Source organism: Fringilla coelebs (genome assembly GCF_963513975.1).
Source record: "Fringilla coelebs genome assembly, chromosome: 2".
NCBI classification, from domain to species: Eukaryota; Metazoa; Chordata; class Aves; order Passeriformes; family Fringillidae; genus Fringilla; species Fringilla coelebs.
Window position 1 is genome coordinate 48,003,044 of NC_140029.1, and position 16,236 is coordinate 48,019,279.

Sequence of the window (16,236 nt, forward strand, 5' to 3'; positions counted from 1 at the left end):
TTACCAGAAATGTAAGATGATGATGATAATAATAATAATAATAATAATAATAATAATAATAATAATAATAATAATAATAATAATAGTAGTAATAACAACGTTTAGTTAGATAAAACGGAAACAGTATGAGCTTATGTACCTCTTGCAGCATACAACTCTTGTTAGAAAAATGTCTTTCTTAGAATTAAGTGCTATTTCCCAGTGGCCTGTGCAGTGGCAATAAGCAACATGGTAAGCTAGCTTTTGCCCTTGCTGTCTCACATTCATGTTCTTATACCAACAGATACCATGTGAGAATTCAGGATTAATCTCAAATACCTGCACATTTTTGTACTTTTGAACAAAGGGTGTGCAAACTTTTTTAATAATGAGGATTAATATTATTCCTCCTATGATTTATTTCTGCTTTTTTCAGGATAACAGCACCATCCCCTGTCCCTTGGGCAGAAAAATCATCTCCCATAATGAAGAATGCAGCCTTCTGTCATATGGAAAGAAGCCATCAGGAAGGACAGTATTAAAAACCAGCATAAGGATGGGAAAGGAAAATTTAAGCAGAATATACTCCATCAAACTGAAAGCTGGCACGTGCCCAAGAGGCAACATTTCCACACGTGTTGTGGGATCTTGAAGAGCAGTCATCGGTCACTGTGTTTCTCCTGTATCCCAGCAGAAGTTTGGTCCTTTAAACAGTACTGTGTACCTGGACAGTGGGACATGAGCTCAATATTGACAGAGAGAAGCTTGCCACCTACTGAATCACCACCTGAGTCACCCTGCAGCTAAACCACAGATTACAGAACTGGAAGTGTGTGCTGCTATGCTGGAATCCATTGGTGACGATGCTACACCAAGGTCTAAGGCAGGGAAACTTCACAGGTTTCAGGTTTTCTGTCTTGTGGTTCCTTGGCACAGGAAACATGAAGTGTACACAACAGGCTATAAAATCCACTTTTAGTATAAACCACGGAGCTTGACGTGCATGAGGCTTGAGAAAATAGTTTCCATTTTCTGTAATAGTGATATTGTATACAACTTCTACCTGTAAATGTAAAATACAAGCTTGAATTATCTAAACATCCGCCCTTAAGCCTCTCACAGCTGCAAAACCCCTGAAGCAGCCGAAGGAAGAAACATGGCAATGGCTAGCGCTACATTTGAACCGCTGGAAAAATAAAGACTGATCCTTGTTAAAAACTTAAAACTATTTGAGAGGTTTTTTCCAGGCCATTGAAAATGTTAAGGTGGTGGTGAGTCTTGAGCTCATGTTGGTTTGCTTTCTGCTGCTGCTCCTTTCAATAGTGTTGTATGAATTTGACCATTGCTACTTAAGGATTTGCTGCAAATGTTTGCAGAATGAGCTGTAGTTGACCTGGTATGGCAGTGGAAGCACAGAGTAAGAGGCAGGATAAACTGCATCCAGGGTTTACTTTTTCTTTACATATGTAAAAAGGAAGCACAATATGGTTAAGTAAGGCTCCTAATTTCAATGCTCCACACACATTTCAACGTTCCTTTACTTATTCATCCCTTCTCCATCAGCTGACACCAAGCTTCCTCTGTCCCGATGCACAGTGATAAAGGCATTCACCGTGCTGCCTCCTGTAGGATTCCCCCCAAGCCTCCCCTGTAAGCTCTGTAGCTCTCTCTTCGTGTGACACAAAGCTGGTGAAAAGCACATTCTGCCTGGGCAGGGCAGCAGCAGAGCAGGTGCCCCACTTTGGCTAGCAGGCTTGGTCCTCCAAGCGGCTCTCGGGAAACACGGCCTGTTTGGGCTGAAGGCTGCAGCCACGGCTGTTCAGGGTATAATCATACAGGTGGTGGGAGCAAAGTGTCCAGCATGTCTCCAGAGGGAACGTGCTGCAAGCCAGGGACGAGGACAGCATGTCCCTTAGGGAAGGGTAGCAGGTTCCAGCCACCCCAGGCCAGAGATGGTTCAGGGAACCGGCCCCAGGCCTGGCTTTTGTGAACTCCTTAGACAGACAGGCTTTTATTTGCATGAAAATAGACTTCAGGAAGCCATTAAAATGTAACAAAAAAGTATTTAATGCCCCAGCGCCTACCGAGCTTATATCAACCTCCTTATTAGACCTTTCTTTTCTTCTTCTTCTCCTCCCCTCCCTTGGCATTGCTCCGCTGCACAAACAGCCCATATGGAAAACAGCGCAGCCTGGAAACACCTAGCTCTCCCCGTCCTCTTTTGCTTTTGGCTTTTGCAGCTGCTGTTTTCTCAGTGTTGTCTTGGGGCAGTTTCCTGTTGCCATAGCTGATAGCCTGCCAGCGCCTGCCCGGGCCTTTCAAGTGTCAACACTGCGAAGTTGGCGGCGATGGCCAAACGCTTGTTAATGAGATATAGCAGCTGGGTAGGGGTGAACCACTGAGATGCATAAAGGCACGCCGCTGGTGCAGGAAGCGATGCCTTTTGAGTCCTTTCAGGGCTCTGAAAGCATTCAAATCAAAGAGGGTATGTTGTATTCATTAATAAACCAAAGTTCCCATGCAACTGTGTTAAAGCCAGGAGTTTAACTTTGCTATGGACAGGTGATTTTTTCAACAGTGTTTTACACCGGAAGACAAAGGGCAAGACAACAAGAGTTTATGTGCTGCCAAAGGCATTACTTCCCTATCTTACAGCCAGACAGAATTGTTAAACTGAGCTAGGTATTTGCCATTTCCTGACAATAAAAGCTTCTTTTTTTTCCTTTATTTTTTATGCTTCAAAGCTCGCAGCAGCCTGCTTGATCTCCATCTCTCACATTTTTTTTGGCCTGTTTCTTAATTTTTGAAAACCGTGATTAAAAGCTAGAATAGAAAAAAAAAAAAAGACAACTTGTTAAAAAATAAAAACCCAAAGAGCCTATAGACAGGATTAACGACCAATGCTGCTTTCATTCAACTGAAGCAGCCCATGTGATCTGTAGTCTGCATCTGTTTTGCTGCAGCAGAGCATAGGAGAGCCCAACAGCTGGGCAAAACAGGCAGAAAGAAAAAAAAACAAAAGAAACTAGTATACAGTGCAAAATTTTAAAGGCAACTTGAGCCAAAGAGCACCTTAAAGATTTTTAGATTTTTCTAGCATTTATTTTTAATTGGGTTGAGACCTTTTTCATTTCCTTTTTTTTTTTTTCTTTCTCTCTCTCTCCCTTTTTTTTTTCTTTTTTTTTTTTTTTTTTGGTAGGCAGGGGCAGCTGGAGAAAAGATTGAATGCTAGGAAAACATGTTTAAAACTGAAACAACCACAGTAGTAATAGTGACAAAATTGCTTTGGAAAAGTTAAACAAAAGAAGTGTTAGGAACAGGAAAGGGCCATATGGCTCGACAGGCCTGCCATTTTCTGGTTTATCTTAATTGTTTCCCTCACTTCTCCTCAAATGAATACAAGTGTCTCAGACTCATTTATATGCTTTCATTTCCCTTTCACAGTAACTTGTTCCAAGGTAATTTAAGCCAAGCTGCTTAAGTGATATTTAGCTATGTGACTGTTTAGAGAACAGCAGTTTAGCTATAGCCATCAGCCCACCACAGTTACTGTACTTGTTTTTGGGATTTAGTTACACCAATCAACTACCTACTAAATGGCCCTCTTTGGGGCAAACTAGGTCAGGCAGACCCTGACCCAGAAGCTTCTGTTGGGGTCAAGAAGAGTCATGCTATTCACCTTCACAGAACTTAACTTTGGTTCAGGCATATTCTTTCACTCTAAAATTTAATTCCAGTGAAATATAAAGGGTTTGTGTGGGTTTGATTTTCTTCACAGAAATGTCGGGATTTAATTTATATTTTTCTGTAAAAAGTTTCATTTTAAGGCAATCATCTATCACATTCTTATAACTAAAATGACAGATGAAACCTGAATTTCCCTACAAAACTCCCCAAAAAGATTTTCTACCAGACTCGGTCTCTGTTGTGGGAGAGAAAGATTACTGAGGCTTAAAGGATATTTTTATATGTGAAAAATTGTTCCAGATAGAAGATTTCAAATCAGGCCAGCCAGACGCAGGCACCATGACCATTTTGGCCTAGATTTTATCCATTGTCATTCCTGTGCTGCCTCCCTTGTCACACAGACTTCTGTGACTGCAGAAGGTGTGGAAAGGCATCGAAGGAAGGTGCATTTAGATGTCTGGGGATGGCCATGATGTAAGAAAGGACCCTAAGTCAGGCAGGAAAGAGAGTCAAAACAAAACACTTCCTATTAATAATAACATCAAGTGTAACCATGGCGAGCTGTTAAGCCTTTAAATAAACATACCATGGCAAGCTGAAGCACAAGTTTCAACCAGCTTGTTAGAACACAGTCCTCTACTATGACAGAAGTTAAGATGTTCTGCATGCACGAAGCCTGTGCCAGGGCATAATCCACATTTTGGCTACTCTGGCTACTCAGGGTAATCAGCAGATTAGTGGAGAAGTGCTGCTAATGGAGGAAGACAGCGCTTTTCTCATCTGCAGGATCTTTTCAATCTCAGGAAATGCTGACTTGTAGAATCTGCTCAGAAAACTCTTGTTCAGACACAAGCCAGTAAATTTGCTCATTCTTACACAAGATAATGAATGATTAATAAATGAGTCAATTCAGTGAATGTCTGGCCTGTGCTTCTCCCCATACAGCCTCAAGAAGATAATTGCAGCAGTGGGGATACAGAAAGGAGGGACTGAGCAATAGTAAAGATGATGTTTTAAAACAATTTCTGTAGGTTCACCCACTTAAAAGAGAAAAAGTGGGGGAAGGATTTTCATATCAGCAGCTTTACTGAGTGCTTAAAACAAGCCAGGAACATAAATACATGCTTTCTTCTTCCACCACAGTGACCCCACAGGTGCAATTTCTAGGTTGCCCAGTCCAGAACTCCTGCCTTCAGCAGATTATTTAAGAGAAAGGAGGTGAAATAGAAATCAAAATATTCCCAGACCTGTCAACTGTTTTTTTACTTTTTTCCTTTTATACTTTTTTAAACTTTCTTTACCTTTTTCTGTCTGTTTTTTAAGTGTTCACAAAACTACCAAACCTGTAAGTCGGTATCCCTGAAAAGCAGGGGAAAGCTTAACAGAGAAAATTGCTGATGCTGTCACAGACAATGAGTTTGTCTATTGCAAAGGTAGGGAGAGCACAAACTCTTTTCAGAGACAACCCCCTTAAATAGGAGAAAACATTTTTAAGGTCCTCTGAAAAGAACATCATGAAGCATGGCTACTGTCCTTTGGAATCACTTGCATTTGCTACACGTTTTAATTGATTTTATATCTATAAAAAATATCACAGTAAGGGATGGAAGGTAGGGGCAAGTAGCTTTTATACCTCCCCAAAATACTGTCTAATTTTATCGTAGCATGCCACTGTGCTTTCTGATAAAACTCAGGATACATCTGTTCCTAAACTTAGGCTTATTTCCTAAGCTTAGCCTTGTCATAATATCTCCAAATCATGGCTTTTTCCATATTAAATGCAATCTGCATTTGCACTTCTGAATATACATAGCTTATATCACAGAACCAGCACGAGATTGGTGCTCCAAAGGCATTGTCATTTCCTTTGGATGTGTAAGATTTTCTAAATTGCAGACAGACAGACTGTGACTGGTTCCTTCCTTGCTTATGTTAGCTTGGATCCTGTTCTCAGCTTATCCTTTCTAAACTTGACTGTTGTTTCTGATATCTCTTCCTTGTCTCTTTGGTTTATTGGATATTTCCCCTGACTTTAGATACATAACCAGACCAGTGTTGAATGCCAACTCCTGAGCATGAGGAAGCACATCTCTTACCCAAATTTGTCCTTGGCAACTTAATGAAAAAGCCACACCTTAATGAAGAAACTGCACACACACATTCACTGTCTTTCTCCTTTCACTCCAAGGAATGAAAGGACTGTAGATCTCCCTGTTTCAGAGAATGACAGACTGAGCTCATATTCCTAAATCCCCCCTGTATTCCTAAAATAAACTCCTCTGTATCCCTGCAGTTTCCTTCAGCTTGCTCTCCTGCAAGCCTTTAACCCTAATCATTCCCTCAAGGAACTGAAGACTCTGAATGCCAGTGACTAAAACAGGCATTTAGGGCATTTCCTCGGGGGAACAGCATTTGTTTTACACCCCCTTCTCAGAGAGAGCCTGCAATAAGCTGTGTGGAATATGGGAAGGAATTCTGGAGGGGATCCCAACGTTATGTTAGATCTGCCAACCTGACAGGTTCAACTGAAACCTCTGAAATTTCCTATCCCTACTCAGTGACCCGTGGCAAATCTGCATGACAATGTATTGTGTAATTGCAGGAAGCCAGTGCAATATCACTCAGGAACAGGAAGCTTGGGAACTGTTTACAGCCACCACCAGTGACAAAACCTGTCATTACCTTGCACACTGTTTCTTCAGAAACATGGATGCAATTGCAAAGTCTTATCACTCAGCTTTATGGGCAAGATCTGCTGAAGTAAAAGAACAACATGGGAAGAGCAAAAAAAGAGGCTGGGCTTGGTTGATTGCTGTCATGATTATGTTACACAGGTTGAAAGATAGTTTCAGCAATCGCTTATTGTGCATGAGAAGACATAATTGTTTGCTATCAGTTAGGCTTCAGTTAAGTTTACTATTCCTTATCTCTTGTTTAAGGTAGTACTTCAAAGGAGTACTTGCTTCTTGCCCTTTGACTCAAGTGGGCACAGCAGTGGGATGCCATGTGGGGGATGCAGATTTGAGAGCCTTCATGTGCTCCAAACTCTCAGGCTAACAAGAGGTAGGCAATTCTGCCAATGTTTTCTCTGCTAATTTAGATTAACTCACGAATTCATGTGCAGAACTTTCAAAGAGCAAAATTGTACCCGCATGACTATGGCTAGCAAGCAAAGAAACGCATCCCTGGCCCCCATTAGCTGAGTTTCAGACACACTTTTAGGCAAACAGGGCTTTTAGGGTTCATGCTTATATTCCAGAAATATGAAAACAAATTGAAAACTGTTTGGAAAGGAAACCTATGAGCTCCCAGGGCTTAAAGTCAAACACAGCTTGATAGGCAAGGTGGTTCACTAAGAGGAGAAGCTGACTGTAGCTTAAATATATGGAAGTTTTTACGATCTCAGAAATTTCCAAACCAGGCTGGTTCTCGCCAAGAACTAATCTTTCAACACTACTTTTCAAAATTCTGAACTCTTCGTTGAATGAATATCTCAAGCAGGCAAAATCAGGTCACCAAATGCTATAAACACAAAGGGGGTGAGGTATTGACCAAAGACATCTGGGCAGTAGCACCTTCGGATATAGAAATGAGACTGTCCATGGTAGAAAGCATTGTCACCTCAGAGGTGAGACAGTGCTGGTGGTGCTAATATCATCTGCTCTTGGGGGAGTGATAGGTTTGCTGGACCTAAAATGGCTGAGGAGTTTTGAGAAAATAAAGATACTAATAACTATTGCCAGAACTGACAGAGTCGCAGATTCTTTGGTTTAGTAACCAAGCTCTTCCCTATCATTCCAAACTTCCTGGAAATAGATTTGACAAATTTGGTATGAATGCACAAAGTGCTTCTATATCTCAAATGAGTATGTGGTGGGGGGGAGAGGTATTAGTTCAAATTTTTACTAAGCTGCATTGTTTTTCTGACATTAGGTTTTGATTTCAGTATAATTTCATTAGGTTTTGACTTCAGTATAATTTAGCCACAGAGAGATAGAAAGTTTTTATTTAATGTAATGCTGAAATTATTATTTGTATTACAGTAGTAATACCCAGATTGTGGGGTACTGTGTTGTGTTCTGATCTACAGAGACAGATAGTAAAAGGCCATTTGTGCCTCAATGAAGAATATAAAAAACCCAAAATATTCAGACCAGAACATAGGTAACAAGGAATCTGACCAACAGCTGGTCAGAGACAGGAACAAATATTATAGCAGGGTCTCATCTGTCCAAATTTCAAAAGATACACAGTGTAAGCTTTTTTGATGTACTATTTCTAGAATCATTTTTGTAACCAATTTTTTTTTTTTTTTAAGCTTAAAAGCAGCTCCCAAGAAAAGAAGAAATAGCTCCAGTGAGTCTCTTTGGTGCTCACACCACTCCAGTACATGTTTCTACATTGTCTGGTTACTCACACTCAAGTTCAGGATCCTGGAAAAGCTTGCTCAGCTCATGCTACCTCCTTTTCATTTCAGTGACACTGCATTGGATGTTCAGACTGCCCTTGATAATTGTACACTTGCAGTACACAATGGAACCACCTTGTGTAGGTGATCCTTTTGCGTTCCAATGACCAGGACACCGCCAGTTCGAAGGAACGCTGTGCACTGCCATCAGTTCCTATGCAATCTTAAGGACTCTTGTGGAGGGGGGTGTTACTTGTTCTCAGAAAAGGTATCTGCTCTGACCCTAAACAGGTAACTGCTCAAAAGGCAAGAGAGCTCTGCTATTTAATCAAACACTTTCCTAGAGAAAAGGAGAAGCTGAAGGAGCAGAAGAGAAGGAGTAAGAATATGCCTAAGAACCTGTTCTAGTGGTTTCAGCCCTTGGATTAAGTCAATGTCTCCCATCTCCTTGAAAATACCCCAGGTATCCAGCCACTGAATCTTAAATACAGATCTCAGAGGTGCCTTTACAATTCACTCATGTTGTGGAGCTTTTTCTGGTTACAAAGGGTACAGAGAAAGGGAAGGAGAAACTATGTTTCAAAAGATTACATGTTTTAATCACTAACACTTTCTATTGTTCATGATTGCACTTTTATTAAGTGAGTGTTTCACTTTCAAGTACATTGAAACAGTATTTGAAATATTTCAAGGACACTTCTTTTAGCTTCTAACAACTAGACGTTGCTGCCACCACTGGACTATTATTTAGAAGGAACATGAACCAGAGATATTCTGACCTCAGCAGTTTGCTTTAGTTTGCTTTACTGACAGGCACGTAGTTAAGTGTACATTAAATAAGGGAATGCTTATTTTTCATCATTGCCATGATTAATTGAGGAAATTAAGGGAAACTCAAGAAATGCTAACCAAAATTTTCCAGTCATCCTTTTAGCTGCAGTATAGCTAACAGAAGCACATTACAGCGAAATCACTAGAAATATTTTCTCTTTTTCTTTGAGACAATTCTTATTAAATGATTTCCATTATTTTTATCTTCTTACTTGTAAACAAAGTAGAAAACAAATTCCTTGTCCAACATATTTTGGCATTTTAAAAGACATTAAAAACAAGTTAGAAGCATAGAACCATTTAGGTCATAAAAGACCTCCAAGATCATCCAGCCCAATCTTTAACCAGGAACTGCCATGTTCACCAGTAAGCATGTCCCTAAGTGCCACATCCACACACCTTTTAAATACCTGCAGGGATGTTGACTACTGTTCCAATGCTTGACAACCCTTTCAGTGAATAAATTTTTCCTACTACGCAATCTGAAACTCCCCTGGTCCAACTTGAGGCCATTTCCTCTCGTTCTGTCATTTGCTCCCTAGAAGAAGAGACCAACCCCCACCTTGCTACAACCTCCTTTCAGGGAGTTGTAGAGAGTGATAAGCCAATCTAACCCAGTGAAGAGAGTACCCATTTAAGCCATGAACAGCCAGGTTTTTGGAGAAAATTCTGTGGAAAAAGGAGTCACGAGCTTTATTAAAGGCCAGGTAGACAACATCCACAGCCTTTACCTGGTCAAAGAAGGAGATCAGGTTGGTCAAGCAGGACCTACTTTTCATAAGCCCATGTTGGCAGCCCTGGTGACCTGGTTGTCCTGGATGTGCCATGTGATGGTACTCAGTACGATCTGCTCCATGGCCTTCCCCAGCACTGAGGTCAGGCTCACAGGGCTTTAGTTCCTTCCCTGAATTCTCCTTCCAGAATTTCTTGTAATTGGGTGGCACATGCAGCGACCTTCAGTCAAGTGGAACCTCTCTGGTTAGGCAGAGCTGCTGGTAAGTGATGATGGAAAGTGGTTCGGTGAGCACTTCTGCCAGCTCCTGCAGTACTCTTTGGGGGATCTCACCCAGCCCCATAGACTCATGTGTGTTTCTAACTGGTGGAGCAGGTTGCTGATCATTTCCCCTTGGATTTATGGGAGCTTCATTCTGTTTCCTGTCCCTGTGTTCCAGTACAGGGAGTCAACCAATGTGTGGTGTGTTTGCAGGACTGCTTAAATTGAAGCAGTCCAGACAGTTCTGTTAGTTAATAAAACTCAACCAACTTGCAAACTCCTGTTCACCTGAATTTTTGAGTCAGCTGGCACCACAGATAGCCACACTATCTCAAACATAATGGCTCCAAAGCACCACAGGAAAATGACACTTTTTAATAGATGGTACAACAACAGCAGATCATCACTATTTTTCACAAGTATTTCTAAATATTTTATGACTTATTCTATAAAGAAATGTCATATCTTTATTATTACTATAACAACTACTTAAAAATACTGAGGAAAAACAAAGCCTACCTCACTTCTATGTCAAGAAATTCAAATAAAATTTGTGACTAGGCTTTCATTTTGGGGTCAAATTCTCTGTGCAAGTGGTTCTCATTGAATTCAGCATGGTTCCAAAGAATGTAGCAGAGGACTGAATTTGGCTCTATCAGCTAGCCTAAATATATGATGCGGTTCTGCCTTTCCACTGTACTGGAAAGATACTGTACCCCTTTAGCTTGTGAGTCTGCTTATTATCAGTCTTTGGGAAAGAAAAGATGGTTAAATTTAGATTTCCACAGAATGTTTTGATTTAAGCAAAGGAATTCAGTGACCACCAGCTTGGAACATCCTTCTGGTGTCAGAAGTAAGCAGTAAGCAGATTCGAAAAAGCTGTGCACGTACACTTGATTGATTGAAGGGGAGAACAAAGAGAATGTCAACCCTCCAGGTTTAGATGAGGATCAGGTGGTTTCAAGCTGAAAAGAAACAGGGACCTTTGTTTTGTTTTAAGCAAAATTCTGAGAACCTCCATGGTTCCATGTATGCTGCATTGCCCTAAAATACAGGAGGAAAAAATATCTACAAAAAAAATCTACTTGTTACACCCTTTTTCTCACTCATTTGTTCTGATGGGATTTGAAATCTCCCATCTTTGAACAAAATGGCTCAAAATGATTATTCTTATTTAGCATCAGGCAAATATCAACTGAGTGATACAGTATCATTGGGTCAAACACTTTTACAGGGTTAGATATCACAGTGCTTTGACAGGAAGATCCGTATTCTCAAAAGCAATTTAGAATTATTTAAATCCCACATTAAATTAATAAGTCACCCTCTATGAAATAAATAAGTAAACAAACAATAGGCAAATAGATAAATAACAGCATATGTGAAAGCAGTACACTAAAGAAGTCAGTGTCATTGGCAGTGCCATCAGCAAATTCTAGATCTGGGAGGATTACTGCTAGCAGCCAGAGATTCCTCTCTTATTTCTGTCCGAACACTTGGCAGCTTGTGCTACAGCCTGGCTGAATTTCTTCCTTCACACTTTTGCCCTGTAGGGTTAGAAGATTCCAGCTTGCTCACACCTCGCACTGCAGGGACTCATGCAGATGGATAGTTGATGTTACACTGTGTTTGGCCTTCTGATAATGTTGCTAACATGGAATTAATCTGCCAAGTTTACCTCAGAAAAGGCACCAAGCAAGGGGGCCGGGCACTGAGAAGAATACTTTGCTCTCTTATAGCCAGGAATGCTGCACCATAGGGTGGTCAAGTGAATTATTTTCAATAAATAATGCATTTTTTAGGGGCAAAAAAAGACTATTTCAACTGAAAGTGATTCTTCATTGCGAGTCAAATTTGGATTGGTGCAAAAAAAAAAAAAAAATTACAAATTGTCTCATCTAAGTCTTTCTGAAAGAAAAGGGTAAAGAGAGGCTACATTTATGAAGATTTGCAACAATTCACAAATCAGAGGAGGCATATGCCTTAGAGGTTCGGATAATATTATCCAACATATGAAGCTAACGTTCAAATCTTTGCTTTGCCTCATTCTGTGTGTCCTGAGCTTAAAATGTGTCCTCTGACTTAGCAGAGCACATAACCAGCCCAGCAAATACATGGGGTTTTCTGTGGCAAGCTGTTCTGCTTTGCATGACAAATGGGAGCCACCAGGTCTGCAGTCAAACAATGACCTTTCTCTCCCAACTCTCTGCACTATAAACCTCTAGCCTTTTTCTTCCCCCAACCCATATTTATTTCAAGTGCAGATTTCAATGGGACAGTAAAGTAGGGCCTCTCTCAAGGTTCCTAGTACTAAGTTATTGGAATTTAGTTCCCTAGTGGAAAGCCCTAACCCAGAGCCCAAATCTAATAAGCTAGATGCAAAGTGATTTGAAGGAGCCATGGTGTGCCTCCTTCACCACCAGCTAACGCATTTAACACTAACACTTGTATCCAGAGGGAAGCCAACCATCCTCCCTCTGGTCTGTGGAGGTTCTTCCATTCAGACATGGCTCATGCAGCTGCACTCAGGGGTCCCCGTTGCCTTGAGCTCTGGGTTGTTGAACACAAGCTGGGCACCTCCACGGGCTGCGCTTCTGGATAGAAGAGGATGCTCTGCTTTGCATTGTGTGGCTCTCCAGACCACAGCATCATAGGGCCAGCTCCCAGAAAGATTGTTCTCCAACTGCTTTTCTGTCTTCTTTTCCTTTAATGAGTGAAATCAAAATAGTTGTCTCATTATCCCACCAGCTTTGAAATTGAGGCCAGTGAAATGCACTTTAATGAAAGAGAAATGCACCTTAATTAAAGTGATCCACTTTGAAAGGTGCTTATGACTATTCTACCTCATAAGAAGCTAAATCATTTCATCTCTGAAGGAGAAAGTTTATACTGAAGTCAGCTATAAATAGCAGAGTTGTATTTGACTAAGATGCACTGTCTCTGTTCTGTGGTAGGGATTATCTTTGGCTGATACTATCTGTTTTGTGTAAAGTAAACCTGATATTACACTGTGCATAGTTTAGGATATCAAATGTCCTCTTTTGTTAGTATTAATGTCATTATCAGGTTCCGCGTGCATTTGACATAGGCGGATTTTAAAAAGGAAGTTGCATCTAAGTGTTCCTGTGTGTGGAAAAAAGTAAGAATTATTTCTTCCCCTTTTGTATCTATCATATCACAAGTCCTCTTTCTGTCTCCTGTCTGTTTTTTACTGCCAAACTGTCCAATATTTCATGTATTTTCCATTCTTCTCTTGGAAAAAAGATCTCAGCTATTCAAAGTTACATTGTCCACTCCACAGTCTTGTTACTACAAGCTGAAACGTTGCGCAAAATATTTTTTGACTGGGATCAATTCAGGTCCAGGTTTTGAGAAGTTACTTACCATAAACAGTTTCTCAAAATCCACATTTATTTACTGAGAGCAGCGTTTGACATACACAAAAAGAAATCTTTAGGAATATTGGTACTTTTCAATGTAAGCTCAAATGAAATCAGGTATAAAATATGGAAATGTAGCTCTTTTTAAGGGAGATTTTCTGATGTGAGACTGAAACAGGCAAACTGCAAACACAGGGCTGTAACACACATTTAGAGCACCTGCTCCCTGGAACCACAGGGGATTCATTGCAGCAGTTCCTTAACTCCCACAGTGCATGGCAGAGCTCTGAGACACGTCTTTGCAGAAAGGAACACCAGGAACATACTCTTCTAAGTTCTGAGTGCTTGATACCTGAGTATGTTTCAGGATTTTGAGATAGCAGGGAAGTCCTGTAAAGATTTTGTGGACGTTTTAGAAACAGTTTCATGGGCAGCCCCCACCAAAACCAGAAGAATCTGAGTGAGCCCATAGGGAACTGCTCCAAGTCTTGGGCATTTTCTTATTTCTGTCCCCAGCACCAAAAAATTTATATTTTTATATATTTTTTTTTTTTTAATATATACATATATATAAAAAAATAAAAGTGTGTGTGTGTGTGTGTCTGCATATGTGTGTGTGTGTATGTGTGTGTGTGTGTGTGTGTATACATCTATTTAAAGCAAGATACTTGCAAAAATTTGGTTTGGAGCACAGTTAAGTGAATGTTTAAACAAGAGCAGAGGATATGGCAACTTTTGTCAGAGGTGATAGTGAAGAATTAGGCCTGTGCTAGCTACCTAGCATGTGTCAGCTGCTGAAATCTTTGAATCTCATTTCCAGTGACAATGGTACAGAGCACTATAACTATCTATAGATTTGTGTAATACAGCTCTGTATAGAAAGACCATGTGCACTGCCATCAGGGGCTCAAAATTAATCCTGTATTAGTTCACAGGGTGTCTTTTTTTCAATCCATGACCTCATGCCAGGTGGGAAAATGCAGAAGAACAATCAGAGGAGATTAATTTCCACATATTACTAGGGATAATCAGGATTCTCACAGGCTTTTCACTAAAATTCATGCGCAAATTTTGGTTTTGGTAGCCTTCCAGCAGCCCTTTCTTGAATGGAAATGAAACTTCATCAAGAAAGCAAAACTGTTCTAAAGGGTTAGATATATCCTGTATTTTCTCTAGACTATAGCATAATCTGATTCCTCTTTTAGAAATTTAATATCAGGAATTATACTGCAAAAGGCGATCCTTTTGTTTCTATTTTAAGTGGAAAAGTGATAAATGTATTTGTTATCAGGCATATCTACTTTTAGACTGAAGAGAAATTTTGGAATCTATTTGATGGTCTTATGGAGAATAAATATGCTCACAGAATATTATCTTTGTATCTGCACCAGAAAAGCACCTGCTGATCCATTAGAATGAAGAATTAGATTCTGGTCTGGGAAGTCTAGTAAACTAACAAAATATATTTGAGTGCCAGAAATAACTAGTTTGGGATTTGAATCCTCTATTTTCCCTTTTTTTCTCCTTCTTTGGTAAAAAAATACTTAAGAACACGCTGAGAACCTCAGCTGGCTGTTGGCAACTTGATAGCAGGAGAGATCAGTTCTCCCTGCCCTCAGTGGTATGTATAAAACCTATTCTGGCTTTTAATCACACTATATATGCACAGATATACACATAAATTGTTCAGCGAGCAGTGAGATGAACTGGATGTTTTTCCTCATGTATTTCCACTCCACACATCCCTCCACAATCCCCTGAGAGCCCCAGCTCTTTGGTCAGCAAAGCAGCAGCATGCGCTGTCCTGCAGCCAGCAGTGCGCGCAAGCTGGTCACCTGCAATCCCTTCAAGCATCACAGAGATGGATGAATGGCTTTATTTTGACTGCAGCCCTTATTTGGGTGTCTCTTGCCTTCACAGCCCTCACTTTCTACAAAACCTGTAGGAAGTTTGGGGTCCTGGGTCCTCTGGCTTGTTAGTTTTGGTTGTCACATAGCAACCAGTTCAAAAACTGCTACAGAGGAGGAAGGAGCAAGACCTGCCCTTCACCATGCCTAAGCCTCATTCCTCTCTGAAATTAAACTCATCTCATGAGCATATGTGTATATATTTAACTTAGAGAAAATACTAACCCAGTCACCTCATTTTAAATATACAGATTATAAAAACTGCTGAAGAACAGTTCGAACAGAAAGGCAAGGGATTTTATGTGATACTTTTTAGCTATTTCACAGTTTAAACAAAGCAGTCATGGCACTTCTCATTTCAGTCACATCAAAGTGTAGCCCCTGCAAAGCACAGATTCAGGCAGTTGAAGACCTTAACTCGAGCTAACAGTGACCTTGTGAAGGGAGGCTAATGCTTGCTACCCAGTTTTACTCTGTGTCTTTAAAGTGTGGCTGCAACAGGCTCAAACCAACACGTGAAGTCTGAAGTGTATTTTGGAACACTTTAAAATGATGTGAAACAGTAAACTCCTGAAAGCAGTAATGCCATTAAAAAAAACAGTTTCTGGTATTTTGTCATCCAAGGACTTAAAGATAGCAATGGATCCAAGCAGGATTTTGCTTTTTTGACCACTCTGGAAAAATAACCATAAATTTTTATAGAAACCATGAAACAATATGATGAACTATTTTTTTAGGTGTTCTTGGACCAACTCTTGCACTGCTGTAACAAAAAATCCTTTAAAAGCAAACACAAGCTTTTATAAGGGTACTGCAGGAAAGCATTGGTCCACAGCCTGTCTTTTAGGAAAAGGCTGATACACTAGGTATAGCTACATTCACAAATTTTCAGTGGAACAGTATTTAGATTTCCATAAAAGATACTCTAAAAAGTGGCAGAAAGCCCCAAAGCTGCAGAATACCTGCTAGTCAGCAAGCCTTGGCTCCCAGCTCTCCCTCTCAAGTGTCTCAGTGTTATGTAACAGGAGAAGGGAATGTTCCTCTCTTTTG